Source organism: Epinephelus fuscoguttatus, linkage group LG14, assembly GCF_011397635.1.
Source record: "Epinephelus fuscoguttatus linkage group LG14, E.fuscoguttatus.final_Chr_v1".
Classification (NCBI taxonomy): domain Eukaryota; kingdom Metazoa; phylum Chordata; class Actinopteri; order Perciformes; family Serranidae; genus Epinephelus; species Epinephelus fuscoguttatus.
Genome location: NC_064765.1, coordinates 42,117,815 through 42,144,856, shown reverse-complemented (window position 1 = coordinate 42,144,856; position 27,042 = coordinate 42,117,815). Strand labels below are relative to the sequence as shown.

The window sequence follows — 27,042 nt, the reverse complement described above, 5'->3', positions numbered from 1 at the left end:
ATTTGTATCTGAATTCTCAGAGTTTTTATCCAGTTTAGTTCTTAAATCGGATAAAGTTATTATTGTAGGCAATTTTAACATTCATGTCAACATTGATAATAACTCCCTGGCTATCGCGTTTATCTCATTATTAGACTCCATTGGCTTCTGTCAGGGTGTACATGAACCCACTCATTGTTTTAACCACACCCTCGATCTAGTTCTGACGTATGGAATTGAAATTGATAACCTAACAGTCTATCCACAGAATCCCTCTCTATCAGATCATTATTTAATAACTTTTGATTTCTTTTTACTCGATTACACGCCACTCAGCAACAGTTACTATACTAGTTGTTTATCAGATAGTGCTGTCGCAAAGTTTAAGGAAATGATTCCTCTGTCGTTAAATTTAATACCATGTCCTTCAGTAACAGAGGTTTCCCGTACCGACTTTAACCTCTCCCGAATTGATCATCTTGTCGCTAGTGCTGTAGGCTTACTGTGAACAACACTTGACTCTGTAGCTCCTCTTAATAAGAAGTTAACAAAGCAAAGAAAGTTCGCTGCTTGGTATAACTCGCAAACCTGTAAGTTAGAACAAATATCGCCAAAATCTGAAAGGAACTGGCGATTAACCAAACTGGAAGAATCTCGTTTAGTCTGGGCAGACAGTCTCAAAACATATAAGAGGGGCCTCCGCAATGCCAGAGCAAACTATTACTCAGCTTTAATAGAAGAAAGCAAGAATAACCCCAGGTTTCTTTTCAGCACTGTAGCCAGGCTGACTGAGAGTCACAGCTCTATTGAGCCTTGTATTCCTTTAGCCCTTAGCAGTAATGATTTTATGAGCTTTTTTAATGACAAAATTCTAACTATTAGAGGCAAAATTCATGACCTCCTGTCCTCATATAATACCTATCTAACCTCAAACACAGCTGTAAGACCTAATATATATTTAGATTGCTTCTCCCCGATTTCTCTTCAAGAACTGACTGCAGTGATTTCTTCATCTAAATCATCAACATGTCTCTTAGACCCCATCCCAACTAGGCTACTTAAGGAAGTCTTACCTTTAGTTAACACTCATATATGAGATATGATCAATATATCCTTATTAACAGGCTATGTACCACAGTCTTTTAAGGTAGCTGTAATTAAACCTCTCCTAAAAAAGCCCACCCTGGATCCAGAGGTGTTAGCCAACTATAGACCAATATCTAATCTTACCTTTCTTTCAAAGATCCTTGAGAAAGTAGTCGCAGACCAGCTGTGTGATTTTCTCCATGAATTTATTGAGGAATTTCAATCAGGATTTAGAGTGCATCATAGCACTGAGACAGCACTAGTTAAAATTACAAATGATCTTCTGATTGCTTCAGACAAAGGACTCGTCTCTGTACTTGTTTTATTAGATCTTTGTAGCAGAATTTGATGGTCAATTGTGTCAAACACCGCACTGAGACTGGAACACTTAATTGGCCTAAAAGGTTCTGCACTAAGCTGGTTAAAATTTTATTTATCTGATCATTTTCAGTTTGTTCACGTTCATAATGAATCATCCTTACGTACTAAAGTTTGTTTTGGAGTTCCGCAAGGTTCTGTACTTGGACCAATCCTATTTACTCTATATATGCTTCCTTTCGATAACATCATTAGAAATCACTCTGTAAATTTCCATCGTTACGCGGATGATACACAGTTGTATTTATCAATGAAGCCAGAAGAAAGTAATCAATTAACTAAACTTCATAACTGCCTTAAAGACATAAAAACCTGGATGAGCACCAATTTCCTGATGTTAAATTCAGACAAAACTGAAGTTATTGTTCTTGGCCCCAAACTACTCAGAGACTCTTTATCTGATGACATAGTTTCTCTAGATGGCATTGCTCTGGCCTCTACCACTACCGTAAGAAACCTCGGGGTAATATTTGATCAAGATCTGTCTTTTAATTCTCATTTAAAACAAACCTCACGGACTGCATTTTTTCATCTGCGTAATATTGCGATAATTAGGCCTATCCTGACCCAAAAAGATGCAGAAAAATTGGTCCACGCTTTTGTTACCTCTAGGCTGGATTACTGTAACTCTCTTTTATCAGGTAGCTCTGATAAGTCTTTAAAAACTCTCCAGCTAATTCAGAATGCAGCGGCACGTGTACTAACAGGAACTAATAAACGAGATCATATTTCTCCTGTTTTAGCTTCTCTGCACTGGCTCCCTGTAAAATCCAGAACTGAATTTAAAATCCTACTGTTAACTTATAAAGCTCTAAATGGTCAGGCTACGTCATGTCTTAGAGAGCTCATAGTGCCATATTATCCCACCAGAACACTGTGCTCTGAGAATGCAGGGATACTCGTGGTCCCTAAAGTTACCAAAAATAGATCAGGAGCCAGAGCCTTCAGCTATCAGGCTCCTCTCCTGTGGAATCATCTTCCTGTTGCGGTCCAGGAGGCAGACACCATCTCCACATTTAAGACTAGACTTAAATGTATATTTCAGGTTGAAAATTTTTATGACTTTTTTATGATTTACATCTCTGAGCTTATGATTAGGCCAACTATAGCCAAAAAAATAGTTTAAAAAATTGGATCTTCACAGATAAAAAGGGCAACAATGTGGTGAAAATTGTGGGTTTCTGAGGCTCGCACCAAAAACTGAGTTTTTTTCATATATACAGTGATGACATAGCATGGGGGAGTCGTCCTGACCCTGCAGTGTACAGTAAACAGCGCAGTAGTAGTTTGACAGTGTGTCAGGATAGTCAGTAGTCAGTTGTCTAGTCATTAAGTTAATATTTAGTCAGTAAGTAGTTAGTGTCAGTCAGTATTCAAGAGGTTAGTCAGTAGTCTGTCAGTATTCAGTGACATTAGGTCAGTCAGACTCAGTAACGTTAGCAAGCTGGTCGGGCGGCTGGCGGTTCTTAGCTAATGTTAGTGTGCTAGCTAGCTAGCTAGCTCTCCATTTGTTTCTTATTAGCTAGTTTTGTCTGGATTTTCACATGAGATTCTGTGAAAATTCTGTGTTTGTGGAGGCTGCACAAACTCTAGTCTATCTGGACATAGAGTTCATACTTTTCCAACAAATAGGAAAAGTGACACTTTTCGTGCGTGGGTGTGTTTTGTCCAAGTGAGGAAACGGGACTTCACTGCGGCATCAGCAATGAAGAACGTGGTTATTTTGTGGTTATTTACACCGGACTACTTTACTCCTAATTGCCAGCATAATGTAACATTAACGCTAGCTACCAATTGTTGTAAGGCGTAATTGGTAACCATAGTTTGCTAACACTGTTACAAACTGGTAAACGCCTGTAGCCTGTAAGTTACATAAGTTACATTTCATCCCCTCAGGCATGCCCTTAGCCTATAGCCCAAATGACATGACACCCGTTGGACTGGGAAGCTTGCGAAAATATTGTAGCTAGCTAGCTATATGAGACAACGTGTGCGAGCAAGCCCTCCTCCGTCTGTCAATGGCGATAAGGCAGTGCTACGAATGTGCACGAAGGACAGGCTCGTGTTTGCTGCAGAGACTAGCGGGTTGCATGGGGCTTTATTTCACTCGCCCAGTGACCAGTGACCACTATCAGGGAAACGAGCTGTGTCATCAGAGGACCAGCAAAATGACGCATTTACGAGTCTGTTGCAATTATAAGCACTCTGAAGTGTACAACTTGGTTGGACTTTGTGAGCACAGCTAGCTAATACATTTGTCATGTATTTCATGTGGCGTCATGTTGGTGTGCTATAAGGTTTTGGGAGATGCTGCAAGTGGAGATGCACCGCCTGCAGTCCTTGACAATTCGGACCAAGAGGCCTTTTCAATGGCTCCTCACCATCTGTGCTGCACTGTATAACTGAGTGTAACATCAGACCTTTGCATCATTCATCAGGTAATGAAACTATATTCTTATCTACAATGAGCTATAGCCTACATACAACACTCCATTAAATTGCATCATGTAGGAAGATAATTTATTACACATCTTAGTATGATGCAGGTGGGTACAACTTTGATTGGTTTCGGCTAGATTCTACATGTGTATCTGTTGTGGCTACTAAATATCATGTTGTATATTTTCATCTTTCTTTGTATATGTGTGTGTGTCTATACATCTTCCTCTCTGCTCTTATTCCAGTGCAGTGGCTCTTCCTTGTCAGTGTTGACCCTGCTGTTTTCTCTCATCATTATTGTTATTGTTGCATATGACACTGATTAATATTTCTTTCATTGTACTTTTTCTACAGGCTTCTCTTGGCAGACCTGCATTTCAACAACAATGGCAGCAGAGAGATTGCCTGGACCAGTGATGGTGAGGCCTGTTATGCCGTTTCCTACCCAAGGTTCTGCAAAGGTGACTGCGTCGTCTGTCCCGTCAATGAGAAGTCATCATACGATTAGCAGTTTGTCAGTCCCTAAATATTATTAAGTGAGCTGGTTCATGAGTCAACCATGTCACTGAATTTGTCTCCTTTTCCTAGCATATGTATCAGTCCTCATGGAGTCTCTGAGAGTGGGATATTCCAGGTCGCCACAGGCTCTATGTGAGAAGAGTACTCTGTTGTCCTCAGCCACACCTGCTCCCCTTTGCAGATCCTACCAGCAGATCAGCAAGGATGAAGCCATTGGCCAGCATCGTGCATGGCAGTCACGCTTCAGCACAGAACATTAATGCAGATGCTATTATACTTTTTCTGTGTGTTTGGAAATATATTTTGTATTGATATATTCTTGCACTGGAAACTAGCTGTTAGAGCGGCTACCAATAATGTGTTAACATTAGGGTTATTTTTTTGTGTATTTCTCACCGTGTATCACCTGCATCAACACCGCATCCACGGGGCGGCCACTGTTGTTTAGAGGAGTAAGGTAATTGGTTTAGAGGGCTGTGTGACATCAGAAATCGTGATTGGGAGTACATCAATCTAGTACAAGTTCACAAGTGGGAAGTTACGAGTTTGACTGCCGTTCCAATGCACGTTCACGGGTAGAAGGTTGTAAAAACACGAGTTACGGGTTGCCTGGAACGTGCCATAATGTGACAGAAAAGCCTGATAAAAGAATAGAATAGAAGAGCAAGTGCGCCACCTAGAGACCAAAAATTTCTATACTTTTGTCTATGTGACACACTACATAATTGATTCTTATTGAAGTCACATGAATGAAATTGTAGTGCAGCTGCTGAACAGTTCACACCCTAATGTCTCACCTGTACAGAGCAACATTGTATATTTTCTAATGTAGTTTACATGATATCTGATGCATTTGTGTTTAGACAAAAGCAGTGGGCAGTAACATATTACACATTACTCTAAACTTTACCCAGCAATGAGTAAAGGGATAACATTTTCCAAAGCAGCATTTACATTACAGTTAATAAGTCAAGTAGCTGAGTTACTTTGAGCTACTTTGTTACCAGAAAGTAATTTGTTTTTGTCCAAATAAGGCTTAACAATGGTGATGCCAACGTGTAGATTGACAGAAGTCATTGGTGTCATGCAACATTATTTGTTTTGGTACAACCATTTGTCTGCTGCACATAATACTGTATGTCTAATTGTTCATTCATATTGATCTGATAAAATTGATCTAATAAAACTGACTACAAGAGAAGTAGGCTAAACAAATGCACTTTTTTCATATGGGGCTTGCATTATGTTGTAAAGTAATGAATGAAGTAATTAGTTTAGTTTCTTTAGTTTATTGAGGGGCAGTGTGCAATAGCGTTAATCAATTACAAAAAATGAGCAGATGGTTGCACCAGATTTAGCTATAACTGCTAATTTCCATCTGTAGTTCCAACATATAATTTACAATATACACTTTATATAATCACTTTTAATAACAAATAAATAATTGTTTTACTCTTTTGAGGAGTAATAAGCAATAAGTAACTACCGGGAATTACTTTTTCTGAATAACTTTGCCAATACTGGACAGAAGACACTTTGTGAACGTGATTTTCAAATCTGTTTATTAATTACCCCCAAATGAGGTCCTCGGGTCTGGGGGTCAGATTCTCCACCAGTATCCAGAAGGAAGGAACCTCCCTGCACCACATGCTCTCCATAGTAGAGGGCATGGCCTGGCATTTCCCACACAAGCACCTATCAAATAAAACGTGTATCACTAAACTAAACACCCTAATGTCTCACCTGTACAGAGCAGTATTGCATATTTTCTAGTGTAGTTTACATGATATCTGATGCGTTTGTGTTTAGACAAAAGCAGTGTTGGGCAGTGACATATTACACATTATTCTAATGTTACCCTGCACTCTCAGTTTATTTTTGTGGATGGAGGTTCTCAAAACCTAAAATAGCTAATACGATCACTTTTTTTGACAAGTTGCTCTGTGATGACTTAATTGATCCCCGAGGGAAATTCCTGTGAACTATAATAGGCAGATGAATATAGGCCTGCACCTAACGTGGCAGTGTCACAACACTGTAAAAGGTTATTGCCATGTATCAGACTACAACAAAACTAGAATTTGAAAAATGGTGTCCTGCCGAATCCGACTCTCTTTCGTGTGCCATTCGGTCTGCGAGTGTTTAGCAGGCTAACGTTAGTTCTTCCTCATACACCGCCTCGGCTTGAATCTGCACTATTACCACATTACACCAGGGTGTCTCAGTCTTCTCCTTTCAGTTTTGCATAATGGGGATGCAAAGTCACGTTTGAAGTTAGTGGCAAGCTGCACTTGCTCAGGCACCAGTGATCAGGCACATGAAACGGTAGGCTAATACACTGTTATTGACTATATGAATTATCCTCCTAATTATATTATTTCCTTCCATTGTTAATATAAATGGTCAATGTTGGTGGCTCCTATTGACTGTTAAAATGTTAGGCTGACCAAACATCCTCTTTTGCCCGGACATGTCCACTTTTCACGTCCTGTCCGGGGGTGTTTATAAATTGATGATAATGTCCGGTTTTCCTTGTGTGTGTGTGTGTGTGTGTGTGTGTGTGTGTGTGTGTGTGTGTGTGCGCGCGCACGCGCGTAATCCCCGAGAGGTTGCCTTATCGGCGGATCTCCAACACTCACAACGAGGAAGCAGCAGACACCTGCGGTGCAGCATTATTCTAAGCTTCCATGATGCCAAAGCTCAAGTGCAGCTTCACAGATAAACTGCAGGAAAAATTCCCAACTTACCGTCCCGACCCAGTCGGGATATATGGGAGGCTGAGTGCACCATGTGCAAAGCTGGCACGTATGATTCTGTGTCTAATAAAGGTGCTGGGGAGCTCAAAGTTGGATTTTCTAATACAGAAGAGGTATTATTTAGAACATTATTTCATATTATTTATTTATTTATTTATTTGTCCAGTAAGACTTGAAAAGATAGCTATTATTTTACAAGTTGATTTTTCTAATACAGAAGAGACATTATTTCTATCATTATTTCATTCCAGAGATTTTACATTTACTTTACATTTAGCCTATATTTATTTCTGTACCATTGAAACTTGTAAAAAGATTATTATTTTAGACATAATAAAAGCAAGTTGAGTAACTTCTGAGAAGCCTATCTAAATTTCTGTCTTTGAAAGATATTATTTTGTAATATAACTGAATTTTCTATCCATACATATAAACTTTAAATATATTAAAATTATAAGGCATCTTTGAGTAAACTGCGAGTATCATTTAAGTAGGCTATCTCGTGGCCGGGGCGAGTGTCCTCTTTTTTGGAAATCAAAATATGGTCACCCTATAAAATGTGAACACAGCATTAGCACTTGCTAGCTAGTACTAGCTAGCCTGGCCACCAAGACTTTCCTCTTTGATAAAGCTTATAGTTAGGGCTGGCTCAGGCTTGCCTTGTACCAGCCCCTAGTTAGGATGACTTAGGCCTAGTCTGCTGGGGGACCCCTATAATACACCGGGCACCTTCTCTCCTTCTCTCTCTCTCTCTCTCTCTCTCTCTCTCTCTCTCTCTCGTGTCCTGTTACTGCATCTTGCTAAATCGGCTATACTGCATGTCACTAACTTGGCTTCTTCTCTGGAGCCTTTGTGCTCCACTGTCTCTCATGTTAACTTATATTGCAGCGGTGCCTGGATGGTGTGATGTGTGTGGTTGTGCTGCTGCCGTGGTCCTGCCAGATGCCTCCTGCTGCTGTTATCATTAGTCATACTTCTACTGTTACTATACACATATCATTATTGTCACATATGTACACTAACAGATATTAATATATACTTTCAACATATTGTACCACAACAGTCAGAATTCTAATTATAATATTATTCCTATCATTAATGTTGTTGTAAGCTACTGTCATTATCATCTGTCCTGCATCTCTCTCTGTCTCATTGTGTCCTACGGATTACTGGTAATTTATCATGTTGATCTGTTCTGTACGACATCTATTGCACGTCTGTCCGTCCTGGAAGACGGATCCCTCCTCAGTTGCTCTTCCTGAGGTTTCTACCGTTTTTTCCCCCCGTTAAAGGTTTTTTGGGGGGGAGTTTTTCCTTATCCGCTGCGAGGGTCCTAAGGACAGAGGGATGTCGTATGTTGTAAAGCCCTGTGAGGCAAACTGTGATTTGTGATATTGGGCTTTATAAATAAAACTGATTAATTGATTGACTCATTGACTGACTGATTGACTGATCCTTTCTGGGTGATGGGAGAAGCTATCTGACCATATAAGAACCTCCCTCACCACCATGTATGGGGATGGAGAAAAAGAGTGCTGGAAGCCTGGTCCATTGGTGTTATCCCCTCTCTGGTATATATCGGTTTTCTTCAGCAGCAAAAAATATGTTCTTTTTTTTCTTTCTTTGCTTCTTCATATTTGCTTTCCATCTGCCAAAGATTCCTCTCTGTTGACAGACCAGTTGCTAAATCCTCTTGGGAACGGGTAGCCTCATGTGCTTGGTCAATCAGTGTACTGTATCAGTTACTGCCTGTTCATCCTCCTGCTGGTGTTTACAGAGCTCATCCAGTTCCACACATTCAAGTTTCTCCTCCGGCTTAGCTAAATAGGATCAAAACTCTCTCTCAGGGACTGATCAGAGCCTATTTCTCACTTCAAATGTTTATAAAAACATTTTTTAGCTTACTATTTAAAATGAGATAATTTGCTATTGGACAGCCACCATATTGCTTTCTGTGATTAGTTTGCATTACGTCACCCACCAGCAAGAGCGTTTAATTGTTCGGTGCGGTGCACTGCATTCTTGTAGTTGTAGTTTTCTACCCCTTTAGCAAAAGCAACAGCCCCTTTCCTCTGTTTTCTCTGGTCTTATAGCACCTGTTTCAAAAGTATTTGTCTTTCTATTACATTGACATGCCTGCTTTATAAAAAGACCATCTTTCCAGCAGTGAAATACTTCTAAACTAAAAACTACTAAAAAGCAGCTAATGAAAATGACTGTGATATGTTGTTATATTGCAACATTTTCTCATAGAACAGTTTGTATGATATCCTACAAACTTGTGCCCCACGAATGAAGTTACGTCCTTAATATACAGTTAGTAATTAACACTAACTAACTACCTAATTACGGAGGTTAGGTTGAGGCAATAAAACTACTGTGGTTTGGTTTAGGAAAAGAAACATGGTGAGGACGTACCTTGAAATTACTCAAAGTTCACACGAATCCAAACATGCGATTCCACAGGAAAGTCACAGGCAGAAAAATATATATCAATAGTCTGTGTACTGATCAGGGCTGTAGTCACCACATACACTATGTATAATGTTTAGATATGCCCAAAATGCTCCCCCCCCCCCCCAATATATATCTGAAACTGAAAAACAACAACAAAAAAAGGTTGTTTTTTTTTCATTGCTATTCTACGATAGGCAACCACATACCACCATCCGAAATAGTGTAATCATCATAGTTATAATTAAACATAACAAATCCCCATTATCATTACTATCGGTTCAAGTATTGCGGTTCTGCATGTGGTTTGTCCAAGTGTTTAGTTTAGTTTAATTTAGTTTAGTTTAGTTTGGTTTAGTTTATTTCAGACAGTCGTAACATAAAAGGTAGGTGGAGTTGCCATAGCAGAATGCCAAGGCTGGTTGCCATGGTTGCCATCAACGTTGTTGTCAGACTGCTGTATGGGTAACGTTCCAGACAGGCAATGTAAATTTGTCTCTCTATTCATTACTGAATAAAAGTGGAAAACGAGAATGTGATATGAGCGTTACGTAGGCTATATTGTAACTGCTCATTGTGATTTTGTGAAGTGTTATGAAATTTTGATGTTGTGAATGGTTATTGTTTTGCAATGTTGCACCGAATGTAACCATGTTATAGTAGCTAGCTGGCTAGCTAGCTAACTAGCTAGCTAACAACAAGCCTGCGTGAAGTTTGAACTTGGAAGTGTCTCTCATGACGTTAGTGCTGCATGTGTAATTTCATAGTGACTCGTCATGGGCAAGAGGAAGGGTGGCAGAGACATTTTTTTGGCCAGTCTCAGAAAAGAAGCAAAGTAAGTTAAGAGCAGTGAGAAAATGAGTAGTGTTACTCTGGGTCCATGTCATTGGTTCGACAGCCCATTGGTTTGACATCCCATTAGTCCAACTGTCCGTGGTGCTAAACGGCTCGCGGCGGGTGTATGGTGCGCTGCGACCGGCTTGAGGCGGAGCAGGCTCACGGCTTATGTGTTTTTCACTTTCTTTTTCATTTTAACCCACACCATGATCTTTTCCTGACCCTAACCAAGTGGTTTTTGTGCCTAAACCTAACCAGACCCTAACCACAGGGCATCATGATGATTTCAGAACGGACTTCAGAACAATGAGTTTAATATGGTTGGAACAATGGGATGTCGAACCAATGGGCTGTCGAACCAATGGGCAGTTCTCCATTACTCTATAGTCGGATTATAGAAGTAACATTAGTTAAACGGTACGGTAGTATGAGTGCAAAAAATGAGTCAGTGTTTCTTGATATAACAATTATTGTCATTCAGATCAGAAATGGTTTGTAGGCTATCTGAGCAAGAGACACCACTTGTTATCTGATAGTATTTCTTCTATGTTCACTTTGGTGTGTTAGACATTTAAAAGAAAGAAACGTATCTCAAGTGTTAGTGAATTTGTACATATTTTACTTTAGAATTTCAATGGCAGGAAGTAAGTGTGTGTGTGTGTGTTTGGGGGGGGGGGGGGGTGCAGATTTGGTCCCCCCTAATGTTGACTCCATGGCTACAGCCTTGGCATTGATTCTGATTCCATCAGATTCTGATGGACACTAGTTTTGTTTTTTCTTTTATGTTATGTTCTTGATAGATATATAGATATAGATATCTATATATAGATATTGTATTTATAATAGTATATATTTGTTGTCTTTAAACTAACTATACTGTTGGAGATATTTGGAAGAGCATTGCATTTTCTTCCCTTACCAAAAAAAGTACATGTGGACTTGAGTAAAACACAATTCACATTTTAATCACATATGAAACAACATTTCACATAAAAAAAAAAAAAAAAAAAAAAAATCACACAATACCGATTGGGCCATCACAATCACAAATTTTAGTTGCTGATTAATTGTGATAGACAGTTAATGATTTAATTGTCCTTTTCTTTACAATATTTTCTCAGATAATGGCCCCAGGGAAAAAGCAAAGGTGGATAAACTCCTTGTGCCTGTCATTAATGTGCATACCAATAATGCATATTTCCATTACTTCAATTTAAAAAAAAAAAAAAAAATAACAGTATAATCATGCTATATTCAACACTTTGTTGATCTGGATTAATAACCTAAAGTGTTATTGTTCTTTTTCAGGCAGTGTGGGTGTATGTGTGTTAATGTCCCAGACAAACTTTTTGTAGTGACATGCAAGTGCCACATGATGGCAATAGCTACATCTGAAATACCATATTGTCAACTTTGCAAATTTTCCAGATGTGCTCCTGCAAATGTTTCAAAGATAAAAACCTTGTTAAAAATGTAGGTTGGTCTAACAAAATGCCACAGGGCCTTTAATTTGAAATGGATACAAGTAGTGTTGAGCTTGTATTAACAAATAACGACTCAAAGCAGAGCAGATCAGAAAAGAAGAAAACTTCATACTAAAATATGATCAAATCTACTTATCAAGTGAATCAGAGATAAAGGTATGTCTCTGCTGCAAATAAACTTCTCACTCTATTGTTAATAGATTTGTTTTAGCTAATTTGATAAGCTGCATGGATGGGGACAGTATTCAGTAAAACTTTGACATTCACTTCACTTTTTTCTTTCTCTTCTTTTTGTCAATACAGTCTTTATGCCACGAACAGGCAAACATGTTTGTGGACAAGATAATCATACAGGGAACATTACATAAGAAATTCAGCTGTTTGGTCCAATTACATTGCACATTACATTACATTACATTACAACCATTCTAAACTGAGTTTGAATATAATACAAGGTTTGGAATTCCCTTGAATATGGAATCTAACAATTTCAGTTCATCAGTTTAAATAATCACAGTCAGGTGAGAATGTAATAACTGTCACAGGCCTGAATACAGGCCCATTTAGTTTTGGGATTATTCACCTGTCTAGGAGTGTTCCATGTCATATCCTTCATGATAATACCAGTATAGTTTTTAATATGATAAAAAATTAATTGCATGATAATGACAATATTTTGACTTCTTGTCATAATGACATCATATCATTATGCACAGCAACATCAAGCATGGCTGACAGAGAAACCACTACATGGTGTAGGAGTTAAGTTAAAAAAAAAGGGAGAACCTTCAGTAATGTAGATTCAGTGGCATTCATAAGCCTGGGTATCTTGAATGTCTAATGAACAGCTCTGGACTTTTTAGACCCTTTCAGCGACTTGCTGCTCAAAATAAACTCAGTTAGTGGCTCCTCTAGAAGCAGCACAGCGCCTCTCCTCCCTCTCCTTTCTTGCTGTGAGGATGAAAGAATCAGCAGGTCCTCTTGTCATAAGGTCATCACAATGTAAGCCTACGTGAATCTCAACAAAAAAACTATACATGTGTAAATGTGCAGTAGTCTTTGTAACATATAGCCTGTCACAACAAATACAGGTCTGTGTGTGTGTGTGTGTGTGTGTGTGTGTGTGTGTGTGTGTGTGCGTGCGTGTGTGTGTGCATGCGTGCGGGGTGGGAGGTTGATTGTCCATGCAGACTGCACAGGTCCCGGTGTACCAGCCTGTGTAGTAACTTTTAAATAATGATTTTGTTAATGGTTGAAATTGTCAGTTGATTTAATTTATACATATAGGCTGAAATATATACTATAAATAGATTCAAGGGTATTTTCTTTTTGTATTTGGTGACTGTTTCGATGTGTAATTTTTATTCTACTATTTATATTTTATACAGTATCTGATTCTTACTCTGAGTTAGTGTTGTTTGCAAACTAAAAAACTGACTGACTGATTTTTGTTTGGCTTTTCCTGAATATTTGAAGGCAAAGTGTTTTGTTATGCCGACATAAAATTATAACTAATTTCATGCATCTGTATGTTCTTGAAATTGATAATAAAATATTTTTTGTTATATCAACAAGAACAGTTCTGCAAAAATAGCCTTAAATATTGTGATATTATTTTAGGACCACATTGCCCACCCTTGCACCTGTTTGATTGATTGATTGATTGATTGATTGATTGATTGATTGATTGATTGTCTTTATTTCGAACATGTAAACAGTGGAAATAAAACAAAAGCAAAAAAAAAAAAACAGGTAGACAAGTAAATGAATACTAAATTAAAAAAGGCAAGCAGACGGACAGACAACAATAACAAAAACTAAAAAGACAAAAGGATGAGAAATTGATCCTCCACACGTTTCACATGCTCGAAAGGGGGTAGGAGGAAGTGTAAACTTATCTAGTCCTACCCCTTAACTCATAATAATAATAATAATAATAATAATAATAATTCATAAATAATTCATAAATGTGTATAAATATGCTTAACTACCAATACAATGTACATACACATATATATGTACATATATACACACGCACATACATATACACACACACACACACACACACACATATTTACAGTTACTGAGGCTCTTCCAAATTCCTGTACCTTGCAAATATAATATCCTTGTATATTTTTTTTAAACTGTCTTATATTTTGGCTTTTTTGTACTTCCACACTTAACCTATTCCACAGTTTAACTCCATAAACAGAGATACAGAAGCTCTTTTTTGTTGTGCGGGTGTGGCAGACCTTTAAGTTTAATTGTCCCCTTAACTTATAACTCCCCTCCCTTTCAGAAAACATTTCCTGTATGTTTTTAGGTAACATATTATTCCTTGCTTTGAACATTGTTTGTGCAGTTTTGAATTCTATCAGATCCAAAAATTTAAGATTTTTGGACTGTATGAATAACTGGTTAGTGTGTTCATGAAAATGTACATGAAGTTTATTTACTTTTAAGTTTATTTACTTATTATAAATTATCCTAATGGCTCATTTTTGAAGAATGCACAATGGTCATAAAGAGCTTTTGTATGTGTTTCCCCAGGTCTCTGAACAGTAATTTAAATATGGTAATATCAATGAATTATAAAGAATATGGAGTGATTTATTGTTCTGGAAGTGCTTTGCTTTAGACAGGACTGAAACGCTTCTAGATAGTTTGGTTTGTATGTGTTTAATATGAGGTTTCCAGCAAATTCTGTCGTCAATTATTACCCCCAGAAATTTGTTTTCATATACTCTTTCTAAGTTTACCCCCTCTATCTGTACCTGAATGTGTTCACTTTTTTACAGTTTCCAGATATCATGATGTTTTTCTTTTTTATTTAGATTTAGAGATAATTTGTTACTGTAAAACCATTTTTTTAATTTACTAATTTCTGAGGTCATTGTGGACAGAAGTTGCTGCAAATTTTCCCCTGAAACCAGCATGTTTGTGTCATCTGTGAAAAGGACAAATTTCAGTAACTCTGATACATTGCAAATGTCATTAATGTATATATTGAATAACATCTGTCCCAGCACTGACCCCTGTGGGATGCCACACACGATGTCCAAGAGTTCTGACACATATCCATCCATCATCACAAACTGTTGTCTTCTCTCTAAGTAGCTCCTCACACAATTCAAAACTACCCCCCAGATTCCATATCGTTCTACTTTTGTGATTAATATATTGTGATTTATTGTATCAAATGCTTTCTTTAAATCTATGAATGTCCCGATCGTAAATTTCTTATTGTCTGTGGATTTGGTCATTTCTTCTGTAAGTTCTGTTAAGGCTAGTGCTGTTGACTGGTTTGCTCTGAATCCATATTGACTATCGGTAAGTAATTTGTGCATATCTATGAATTTGCAAAGTCTATTATCAAAGAGTTTTTCAAGAATTTTTGAGAATTGTGGGAGCAGAGAGATTGGCCTGTAATTTGTGAAGTGAAAACACTGTCAAAACATAAAATTCACCTGGACTGATTTTGGAAGCATTAGCAAAAATTGGATTCCATCTCCTTCAGTTTTGGATAGTTCCTGACATGAGGAGTGACCAACCCATAAGAAAACAGGTGCTTTGGACAGCTGTTCACTACGAATATTACAATAACCACTCATCTTTCAATCGCATGCTTCACTTTTCCTGCATTTTACATCTCCCTGTAGGACAAGATGTCTGCAACATGATAGATTTGTCAGGGAGTCTTGATGGCTGTATAATCTTTTTTTTTTAACTTTTTGAAATGAATGGTCAAATTATTGTAATCAAGGTAGATATGTAAAATTATTCTTATATTATTTATTTGGGTGATCTCATCTGGTCCTAACTGGAATGAAAAAGAAACATCACATTTTTTGTGAACTCACACATCTGACTAACCCAATAATTGTATTAATGCAATCAATTTTCAATGAAATAACATTACAAAATGAAAAAACAGCCCCTAGTATTATGTATCCTTCGGTTTTTAGCAGTTTAATACTTATAATTATTTTATGTTATAATATATAATTATTATTATTATATATTAGGAGTATATTTCCTCCACCAACAAACATTTTATACCATGAGATTTATTTGTCGTTATTGTGAGCTGTTATCAGACCTCAGCAGAACCTTTTCTCCAGGGTCTTGGGGATGAATCTATACACACTAAGCTGCTTATCAAGCATCCATTAAATAAGAGATATCAGTCAATCAGTGCTGTCCAGCTCTGACATCACAGAGGTTCCTCCTTAACCAGCTCCTGCATATACACACAAAATTGTATAATGTAGTAGGAGAATGTATAATTATGTTTTGTTGACTTTTTGGAGCTGTGTTTTTATATTTTATGTACTGAGTGCCATTTAATTATATACTGACAATTTTACACTCCCCTAATCTGTTTCTGTTAATTTCCAAAAGGAACATTTGTATTCTACAACTGACACACAGTGTTCACAGTATTCAAAAGAAGCTGATATTCTCTTTGATGATTTTTATAATACATTTTCTGTTTTATAACTGTGCTTACTTGTAATTGTTTTGAGCATCAAAATAGTATAACATGAACTGTGTCAGCTAATCAGATATGGATCATCACTGCACTCCACTGTGCTCAAATAATACAATTGTGTTTACAAATGCAGACTTGTTCTAGAATCTGTGTGTGTGTGTGTGTGTCTGTGTGTGTGTGTGTGTGTGTGTGTGTGTGTGTGTGTGTGTGCACGCGCGCATGGTTTTTTTTTTCAGTGCAGGGAGCGTCAGGGGTTAAAAGGCTAAACGGCAAGGATCATTGTTCTCAGTGAAAGGCTTCTTTGACGAACCCTACAGGGACGAGTCCACGTACACACACAGACAAAAGGCAGCAGCACTCTTGATCCTATTAACAAACACATGGACTGGGACAGAGGGGGTGTGTGTGTGTGTGTGTGTGTGTGTGTGTGTGTGTGTGTTTGCGTGTGTGTGCACGCGTGTGTAAAAGCAAAGAAAAGCAGCCCATCAGTAGGCCCATTGCATTTAAATGGCTGCCACTTGCCACTTATTTTACAGCAGGTGCCGTGATCACACACAAAAATCCACATGCACTATCACTGTCCAGATGCAGTGACAAAATGTCCTCCACAGCTTGCACAGCAGATGATATCATTTTTCTGATTAGCTCGTATCACTCAGTGCAAGGCCTTCCATATTTGCACACAGATACTGACACTGCCATTTACATCTCACGATAGATTCAAAGAGGTGCCATTTTCTTTTGCCCACCTTTGTTGCTGCAGTGGTACACTCCAAAATTGCTTGACCAGGACATGCAACCTGACAGTGGAGGGGAGGAGAGACAGCAAAAATAAAGATGAGTAGAAACTCAGAGAGAGGGAGCAGCAGAGACAGAGAGAGCGATGTTCCACCTCATTCACTCCCACTCATGCATCTCATAAAACATGCCGACACCACTCTTCCTCTTCTCTTTTCATCACGTTGCAAACACACACTTCAAGTCATCCACAAACCTTTTAGGTACATAGAACAGCAGTTACCCACCATCTTAGGTTGATATCTATTTGTTTGGGCTCATTTCATCTATGAAAAGACGCAGGGCTGGGTTTCACTGTATATAATTTTATATCACGTCATCACTCTGAAAAAGCTAGTGAGACTTGGTTTTGTTTAAATAACAGACAGGAATGCGACAATATGGCCTCATGCACCCATATTTAATACTATGTAATGAACATTATAGCAAAGTTGCTGTCAGTAGGAATTTACATCATCTCATGTTATTTGTCATGATATAGCTCTCCACTGAAATAACTATATATCATGTGTTTGGTCCAGGAAAAAAATACCTCAGCAATTCCATACTAGATTTTAAAAGACAAATGCCATCTTGTCTACAGAGCCTTTAAAAAAATAAACAAAGAAAGAATACCTTGTGAAGGGAAATTATTATTAGATGTGAAATTTATAATGTGAACTGTGTCAGCTAATCAGACATGGACGCAGTGATGTAGCCTACTAAAATACTACAATTGTATTTAAATGCAGACTTGTTCTAGAATCATTCTCAATGTGTGTGTGTGTGTGTGTGTGTGTGTGTGTGTGTGTGTGTGTGTGTGTGTGGAAGGGGTGGGGGTCTTGGCATTGGTTTGGCGGCCGGTGCAGCGTGGGCACTGTGTTGTTATCTAGCTACTCTGCAGGCAGGACACGCCTTCTCTGGGCTCCCTCTCTGCTCTGTGGTTCTGCTGCAGCACCCTTCACGGCATTACATCACTCAGCAAGAGAGCACCCCACAAAACGCCTGCAAACACACCGTGCGCAATCTCTCTCTCTCTCTCTCTCTCTCTCTCTCACACACACACACACACACACACACACACACACACATTCCCAGCATACACATCATTAAATGAAAATCATATATTCCACCCTGACATGCTCAAATGACTGCAGACAAAATAAATAAATAAATGAAAAATACACATGCATGCCAAACACCAAAGCCTGGATATACACCTCTCCATTAGATACACACACATTACTACAAACACTTCACCGGCGAACACACCCACAAATACCTCGCCTCTCCCCCACCAGCAAGGCCTATAACATCACGCTCTCTTTTTCATTGTGGCAAGGACTTTTTCGTCATGACTGTTTTGTTTTTCATATTTTTAAATAATATTTCTTTTCTCAATACACGAACAGCTCCTTCAGTAGAAATAAACTCTATGAGATATTATATTATATATTATATATCTATGATGCATTTTTAGGACTGGATGAATCTGAAATAACTGTAACAAAAGGCAGAGGCATTATCTTTTTTATTTCATTTATATTTGGACACCTTTGGCGCAGCAGATATTTTCGACACGGAATACAGAATATTTATGGCTTGGTAATGTCACACACTATTGCACCTTGTAAAAATAAAAAACGAAAAGGGCGACAGCAGTAGAGGCAGAAAAACGACTGTATTAAAGAAAAGAGCATTCTCTAAAATCCTGCGCAATTTGACTCTCCCCGCCCAAAGGGATTAGTGTTACCTTGAGAGCCCTTGGCTTTTTGCGCCTGATTTGTCAGAGCAGTTAATCGGCTGCCAACCAGAACAGAAAAAAAAAAAAAACAGGACAGCCAAATTGCCCAAAACAGCCTCCATCCTACCCGAACATCCCCCACACAGCCTTAAAAACAGGGGGACGGAAACCAAGAGGGAAAAATAAATAAATGAAATAGAGAGGGGGCTTTCAGATTTTGCAGAAAATACGCACCGTCCATGAAAGCGACATTACACTCATAAAGATTTACATTATTATACCCCCTTGCATATAGCATCGTTTATGTATCAGTTAGATGACTGAATAGTTGTTAATAATGACCTTACATTTGAAATCATATTTAATATATTCTAGTCTTATCATTTTAATTTTCAGCAATGCAGTAAAAAGATTTTGAAAAAAAGATTATCTATCTATCTATCTATCTATCTATCTATCTATCTATCTATCTATCTATCTATCTATCTACCTACCTACCTACCTATCTATCTTTCTCTATCTAGTTGTTTTTTTTTTCGAAAGGACAAATTGTTTTCTCTCTCGTGACATATGCTATAAAATAGTTTTCTGTGCTTTGATGTTGGAAATGATCGTCTTAACGGGTGGTGATGAAGCACCTTTGGGCCCTTTGCAGTGAAAATAGACGCATTCTCTGGGTGGGTCACGCCCATTCTGAAGCCCGTTTTGGAAAAAGCCTGATTAGGAATTCCCCATGCATAAATGCCCAAGAATCATCTAATCCTATTAACTCTTAAAATCCGACACATCGAAATGCAGCAATGAATAAAAAATATAATTGTCACTCTCTTGCCTGTGTGAATTCGCAACGATTTAGACTCTGTTACGTCAGTTAAACTAAAGCTGCTGATCAATTTCAGACAAGTGTGTAGATAATAGCGTAAAAGGAGTCATATAGACAGGAGACTGAAGCCTGGACACCTTCCTGCTTATTTAGTGGCAGGTAATGCATTTCTATGGCGCACTGCATAAGGCCTCGTATTTTCCTGAAATGACAATGGCCAGATTTGCTGTATAAATGGGACATTATTCGTCAGTGTAAAAAACAAACTCTGCAAAAAGGCAGTGCTCATTTTAATTAAAATTGCTGTCTATAAACGGATTTGAGCCTGATCTACAAAGCAGACCCAGTGGCTTTTCAAATGTGGATATGTTGAAGGGGGTAACAAATGTTTGTCATCTTAAACTGTTCCATGAAATGGAGTTTATGGGGAACAGTCACATGTCAGCAGTCCTGCCTATGCCCTCCATCCCCGGACTCCATTTGATTTTAATCAGGGAAGCGAAATCATCCGAATCATCATTTCGCTACAAATGTTTTTGTTTCCCCAACACAATCACCCCAACGTCACCTTTTAAAAAATACTAACGAATTTGTTTAATTTATTTCGATATTTCGAAGAAATTTTGATATAAGAAGACAAATTTTAAATGATTATTTTTTTTTTTAGACCTCAACGCTCTTGGTTGATGGCTTTAATAACATGAGAAAACAGTGACATCCGTTTGATTCATCTCAAAATGTGTGTACAAACAGCGGCCAGCAGTTGGATTTTGGAATCCAGACACAGAGAGGAAAAGGGATGATGGAGGAATGTGATGGTAATTACATAGCGAGAAACTGTGTATGCAGCCCGCTGGTGCGTGCTGTCCATCTCCGTTAACACAGAAGGTCATGTATCAAACTGCATGTCATACCGCTCGAATTACATCGAAATATGCATCTATATTTAAAGAGTGTTTGCTGGGCGGAAAGGGCTGTGTGCTGCGTGTCAGGGCGCATTTGTTTGACATTTTAACACGAAGCTGCAGACGACAACAATGCGTGGACACTGGACACCTGGCGTTCATGCTATTTATTATTCATCATCCCCAAAACAAGGTAAAGGAAATCTATTTACGTCGCGGTTTACGTCTTTTTGGAGTTAGTGTCCATAATATTTGACACACAGGCCTGGTTTAAACGCTGCATGGACGTATCTGCAAGATAAAAAAGAAAATTGATCATTCATATTGTAAATATTGCCTCGGGGGACCGGAGAAGAGCGGAGAGGACGTGTGTAATTCTATACCCGCCTGTCACGGTGCCTCTGTTCTACCGGGGGAATTAAGAGGCCAACATGGCAGAAATTGCTATCCTGAATCCTACAAACGCCGCTGTTCCTTCAGGACACGCACACCTGCTTCGGCTCGACAGATCCACCGTTTCGGTGCGCGCAAATTGGGGGAAAAAAGTCCTGTAAAGTGGCAAGTTCCGCCATACCTGTGTGTCATGAGTGAAAACTGCAGCCCTTTCTGCCTCATATTTCCTCTGGCCCCTGTTCCTGTTTCACTTAATTCAATTCGGAAGGGTTTTCTACACGGGCAGGCAACATGAACAGGTTGGAGTAAAAAGATGACGCTACTGACCTTAGTTAAACACACCGCCGATTGTATCCAACTGCTAAAATCCAGCTGTAAACTCCACAGAGGCGTAGATTTCAAAATCCAGGATCCCTCTAAAAGCAGCAGTGTTTCCGCTGCTGGTGCGGGGCGGTGAGCACCAGGCGTTACCGGGCTGGGTTTATCGTTCCTCACAGGTGCATCGACCACGGTGCATCAAACGCACAAAAGCCGCTATTAGCTCGGTGCGACTTGCAGCGGCTGCAGGCAAGAGGCGCACCACGCATACAAACGCGCACACGCGCGCCACTCTGGTCCGCCCTCTACTCACTACACGCCATTTAAAGGCGTACGACGGTTCGTAAGCGGGCCCGACACACACACACACACACACACACACACACACACACACACACACACACACACACACACAGTCATTTCCTCCTTAAATAAAATGAGTGCCCATAATTGTTCCTGCAGCTATCTTGTATCCACAGATTTTCAGAGTGTTCTCACTTTGCTCATTTTTAGTCACTATTTGTGTTGGTGATGTATAGTAGGTAGCCTATGTTACACAATTTCCCTATTGGTATAATCAATCAATCTTTATTTATATAGCGCTTTTCATACATAAAAATGCGACACAAAGTGCTTCACAAGATAAAAAAAAAAGCAATGAAAAACCCGCCCCTCTCACCCCCCCACATCTGCACACACACACACACACACACACACACACACACACACACACACACACACACACACACACACACAGAGTACTCACTAACTGACTCCACACATGGTGCAGAGCCCCCCAGTCCTCCGGGCCCAGGGGATCTCCAGGACGGCGTCCCGTGGGCAGACCGGACACACCTTTCAGTGTGGAGGCCCCCCATGGGGAAACACTGGAGCTAAAAACTAAAAGACTAAAAGACAATGGGATAAAAACAGCATAAGATAGAATAATGATAAAATGCATAAAAAAATTGAAGATTTAGAACATTTAAAGATTTAAACATTTTAAAAAGTTAAAAATTAAAAATAATTTTGCATAAGGATTTAAAAGTAGATCATTAAGAAAATTAGACATGAAAACATAAATAAAATTAAATAAAAAAATAAAATAAAATATAATAAAAGAAGAGAAGAAGAAATCAGTTAAAAGCCAAACTAAAAAGGTGAGTTTTGAGCCTCCTTTTAAAAACATCAACAGTCTTTGCAGTCCTGATGCTCTCTGGCAGGCTATTCCACAAGTGTGGGCCATAATGGCTGAATGCAGCCTCCAAGTGGGTTTTTGTTCTGACTTTTGGGACGATTAAAAGGCGGGTGCCAGAGGACCTCAGGATCCGCGAGGTTAAAAGCAGGTCAGATAAGTAAGATGGCCCAAGACCGTTAAGACATTTAAAAACGAAAAGAACCTTAAAATCGATCCTGAAACACACGGGGAGCCAATACAATGATTTTAAAATTGGTGTAATGTCCGCCCACCCTCTGGTCTTTGTCAGCACACGTGCGGCTGAGCACGGAATGAGATTTAAAGCAGTTAAATTCATTCAGTTCATTTGCACTAACTTTCAACACCACTGGGCCAGGTCTATATTTGTATATCAGGAAACAAGGTGTGTTTGTAGAAGCAAATATTAGGCCCCCAGAAGCCTTTTGACCAAAAGGGCCATCAAGATGCTCTCTGTAATTAGCTATTATAATCATCGTTGTCATCATCATCATCATCATCATCATCATTGTTGCCAGAAACTGGATCAAAGAAAAATCTTGGGAAGAGAAGTTATAGTGACAAAAGAAAGGAGATGGAAAGTATAAAGACTACAAGTCTGAGGGGCTCACTAGCTATAAGTCTATTGTCTTTAATTCTGTCTTTGACTTCAGTCTTTCAAGTCAGTCGGCCTATCAATATATCCAGAAAATCTCATTCCAGTCACAGGTCATATCAGGTGTGGTGATGAAGGTGTGGGTGACAAAAGCTTTCAAATGAGGGGAAAAGTTACTTTATTTTTTATAATATTAACAGAGCAAATCAGAACTGACATAAAGTATTGCCATCAGTAACCACAGCAGCACAGCCTTATTTAAAAAAGAGTTGAGTTGTATCTATTAAGTGTTGTTTACAGCATTAAGAAAAACAGGCATTGCATGAGTTTCTTTCAGCCCTTTACTTTTGATATCCCTGCGTCAGATTCATGAGGGCATGCAATACTGTCAACCCAATTAGTCTGACTTAAGCAACAGGTCATTAATTGCAAAATGACCCATGTGAGTGTTTTTGATCTGATTAATAGAACAGAACAGAATAGAATACAAAGCAATACAATACAATACAAGAGAAAACACACTACTCTATTTTTGCATGTAAAAGGCAGAAATTAGTCTTTGACTTGTATGGAGCCCCTAAAATCCCAAAATGTTTTTTATATTGTGTGCACAAAATGAAAATTTCACTTTTCAGGACTTTAGAAACGCTGTATGTTTGCATGTGCATGAAGTGCTTTTTAAAAGGGTATGTTAAAACACATACATAAAATACTTCTATCAGTAGCCCCTATCGGCAGAACAATGGTTAATAGAGTACTATACCTCCCAGACTGCATGGAATCCCTTGCACTCAAAAAAAAAAAAAAAACCTCCTTGGATGAACTAAATTAAATTGCAGGCAGGTTTTCTATTCAATACATATATATCGCCCCAACTCAAACCAAGTCACTTTTTATTAAATACACCTAAAAAAAAAAGACGCAATATGATTTAATTGAGTTAATCCACGTTATTTTTTGTCAATTTTTGTCGCTCGAATAAAATCATCACATTAAATAAATGAATTTGATTTACTCTTGTCCAACTCAAATAATTACTATTAATTGGAAATGGAATGAGATTCAATTATTTTTCATTTGATCCCCCAATAAGACACAGATGAGACAAAACCTGGTTGAGGTATTTTTTATTGAAAATGCTCAGATAACCAAAACCAACAAACCAACCATCCATGACACCAGTGTGCCTGTATGTGTTTTGCTTTGTTGTTGTTAAAAATAACAACTATTTATAAACAACCTGAGCAAGAACTGAAACCAACAAAAACTCAAACATTTCAATATGGAAGATTACAGTAATCCTCAATTTAACATCAATACTTGAATACACAACAGCAGATATTAATCCTTTTGCTTGAATGTGTAAAGCAAAATATTTTTGTAACTTGAACATGCACAGCAAAATATTACTTTTTACTTGAGTACACAACACAAGATATTAACCTTTTTACATGAACATACACAGATTGATATTAGCTTTTTCATTTCTCCTTATTAATTGCCCTGGAAATAGCACTACCATAACAGCTAGTGAAAAATGAACAATCAACTATGCCAAATCCCCCAGCACCACAAACAACAAAAACACTATGGAGGTGGAGACTTTACACTGCTCCTCAAACAGGGGATGTCACTGGGTGGTTTTGACATGTACAAGAGTGCACTACACATGCCTATATTTGGTACTTGCCTAAGTGTAGTGTAGCCATTTGCCTAAAACCTACCAACAAGAAAAGGAAAATAAAAATTCCTGCAATCTGCATGTACCTCCAATTTGGCAAATGCAAAACTCACTGCTTTGGTGTGTCATGAGTGGTACAGCTTTGTATTCTTTCCCTGTAGTACAGATGGTCAGTTCAAACAAGGTCAGTTTGTAAATTTTTCATTTACACTGAAGAACAGCCTTTGATGTATTATCATGGGAACTAACAGAAACAGGTAGCATGGACCACTTGGGTTACCAAAAGAAACAAACAAAAAAATTGGAATGGAATACCAATCCTAAACCCCCATCAACCATTACAGAAAGCAGTTATAATAAGTCGGTCCACCCCACATGGTTGTACACATACATTCATCATTATATTTATACAGAAGCTTGTAGTCATATGTAAAAGTTAAGTAATTTACAGTCCCTTGCCTGGCTCTGTGCTGTCAATTATTTCAAAATTCCAGAACAGAATAAAAAATATCCATGACAAAACATCCAGTGCTGCCAAGAAAACTTGGCAGCACACCTTTGTCATCTGGTGTTCACCTCTTAGGCAAACTACTTGATTTTCAGCCACTGTATCCACAGGTGTACTTGAGGTTGTTGGGGAAGCTTAGAGCAAGGGCATAAATGTGCCCAAACACCATGATGTTTGTTCTTTATGTGGCTCCTCCAAGAATCACCACCGTATCAGGGTGGAGGTGTTTGTGTGTCCTTGTGAACTTCGGAGCTGTGTTGTTTGAGGCTAATAGTCCCTGGTAGGGTCTCCCAAGGCAAAGTGGTCCTAAGGGAGAGGCCAGACCAAGAGCGATTCAAGAAGACCTTGATGAAATGGATACTTTGGACCTTGAGGACCTTGCCCAGTATGGGGACACTGGGCCCCCTCCCCTGAGCCAGACCTGGGCTGGGAGCTCACCAGCGAGTGTCTGGTGCCCGGGCCTTAGGCCATAGGGCCCGGTTGGGCTCAGCCTGAAAGAATAACATGGAGCAGTCAGCCTGTGGGCCCACCACCCACAGGGACAGAAATCAGGGTCTGGTGCATTGTGTGCCAGGCGGCAGGCAGGGGTGGGGCCCTGGGTGGGCTGATCCCTGGCGTTGTGGACTGACTCTGGGCACGTGGAATGTAGATATAGTTGGGCTCACCTCCATGTGCAGCACTGGTTCCAGAACCAATCTCCTGAGAAGGACTGGACTCTCCCTTTTTCAGGATCTGCCCAGAATGAGTAGTCTTGCCACCAGACAATCAGAGATCTCTGCCTTCTGATAGTCTGGGGACACTTCTTTCTAAAGTGTGTTTAACACACCGGAGAAAACGGCTGGCAACAAAGCAACGCCTCTTGCATTTTTGAAAAGGACACACCCTCCCAGAAATGTGCGCTCCCCCTTTTCTCGTCCGCAAGGAAACAAACACACAGAGAGCTTGAAAATGGATGCCCAGAGATTTAACTCAAACGTGTGCTCATTCCACAAGATTGTGGAAATGAAGGACTTACAGCGACTTTGTTTAAAACTTTTAATGCAGTTGGACTATGTTTACGAGCACAAGAGTTCAGCAAGCCACCGAAGGACCGCTCTGCAGATCTACTATTGGTTCTGCCACGTAGGGAGTTTTTTTAAACTCTGAAATTGTATCCGCCCATCTAAATACAAAATCAGGGAGAAAGACATCAGTCTTTAGTTAAGCAAAGCGTCTAAAGACTGACTTGTGAGTCTACAGAATGAGAGGCTCTGGGTGGGTGTGGGAATACTTACGAGTCCCAAGCTGAGTGCCGCTGTGTTGGGGTTCGAACAAGAGGGTCCCCTTGATGCGACAGCGGGTCACTAAGAGAAGGTCTCTGACTATTTTTAGTGCGTACACACCAAACAGCAGTACGGAGTACCTGGCTTTCTTGGCGGTCCCCTGGAAGGGGGGCCAGCTGGGGACTTCATAGTTCTTCTGGGGGACTTCAACAAGACACGTGGAGGGGGGTGATTGGGAGGATTGCCTTGCCTGACCTGAACCCGAGTGGTGTTTTGTTATTGGACTTTTGTGAGAGTCATGGATTGGCCATAATAAACACCAAGTTCGAGCACAGGCAGGTTCATAAGTGTTCCTGGTACCAGAACACCCTAGGCCAAAGATTGATAATTGACTTT

General features: G+C 39.2%; 1 protein-coding gene across 11 annotated transcripts in view; it reads right to left on the bottom strand.

Moving 5' to 3' along the window:
• The window catches only part of nrxn3a (neurexin 3a), a 735,897-nt gene extending 714,231 nt beyond the window's left edge, over window positions 1-21,666 (bottom strand). For 8 of the 11 annotated variants that reach the window (XR_007450902.1, XR_007450903.1, XM_049596227.1 and 5 more), the window contains exons 1-2: window positions 21,394-21,666; window positions 17,174-17,224 (exon numbers count right to left, since the gene is read on the bottom strand). The gene's annotated coding sequence lies outside the window, so the exon portion shown is untranslated. The remainder of the gene's footprint in view (window positions 1-17,173; window positions 17,225-21,393) is intronic. The other 3 variants (XM_049596229.1, XM_049596226.1, XM_049596230.1) reach the window with 1 other exon arrangement.
• Between the last annotated feature and the right edge of the window lie 5,376 nt (window positions 21,667-27,042).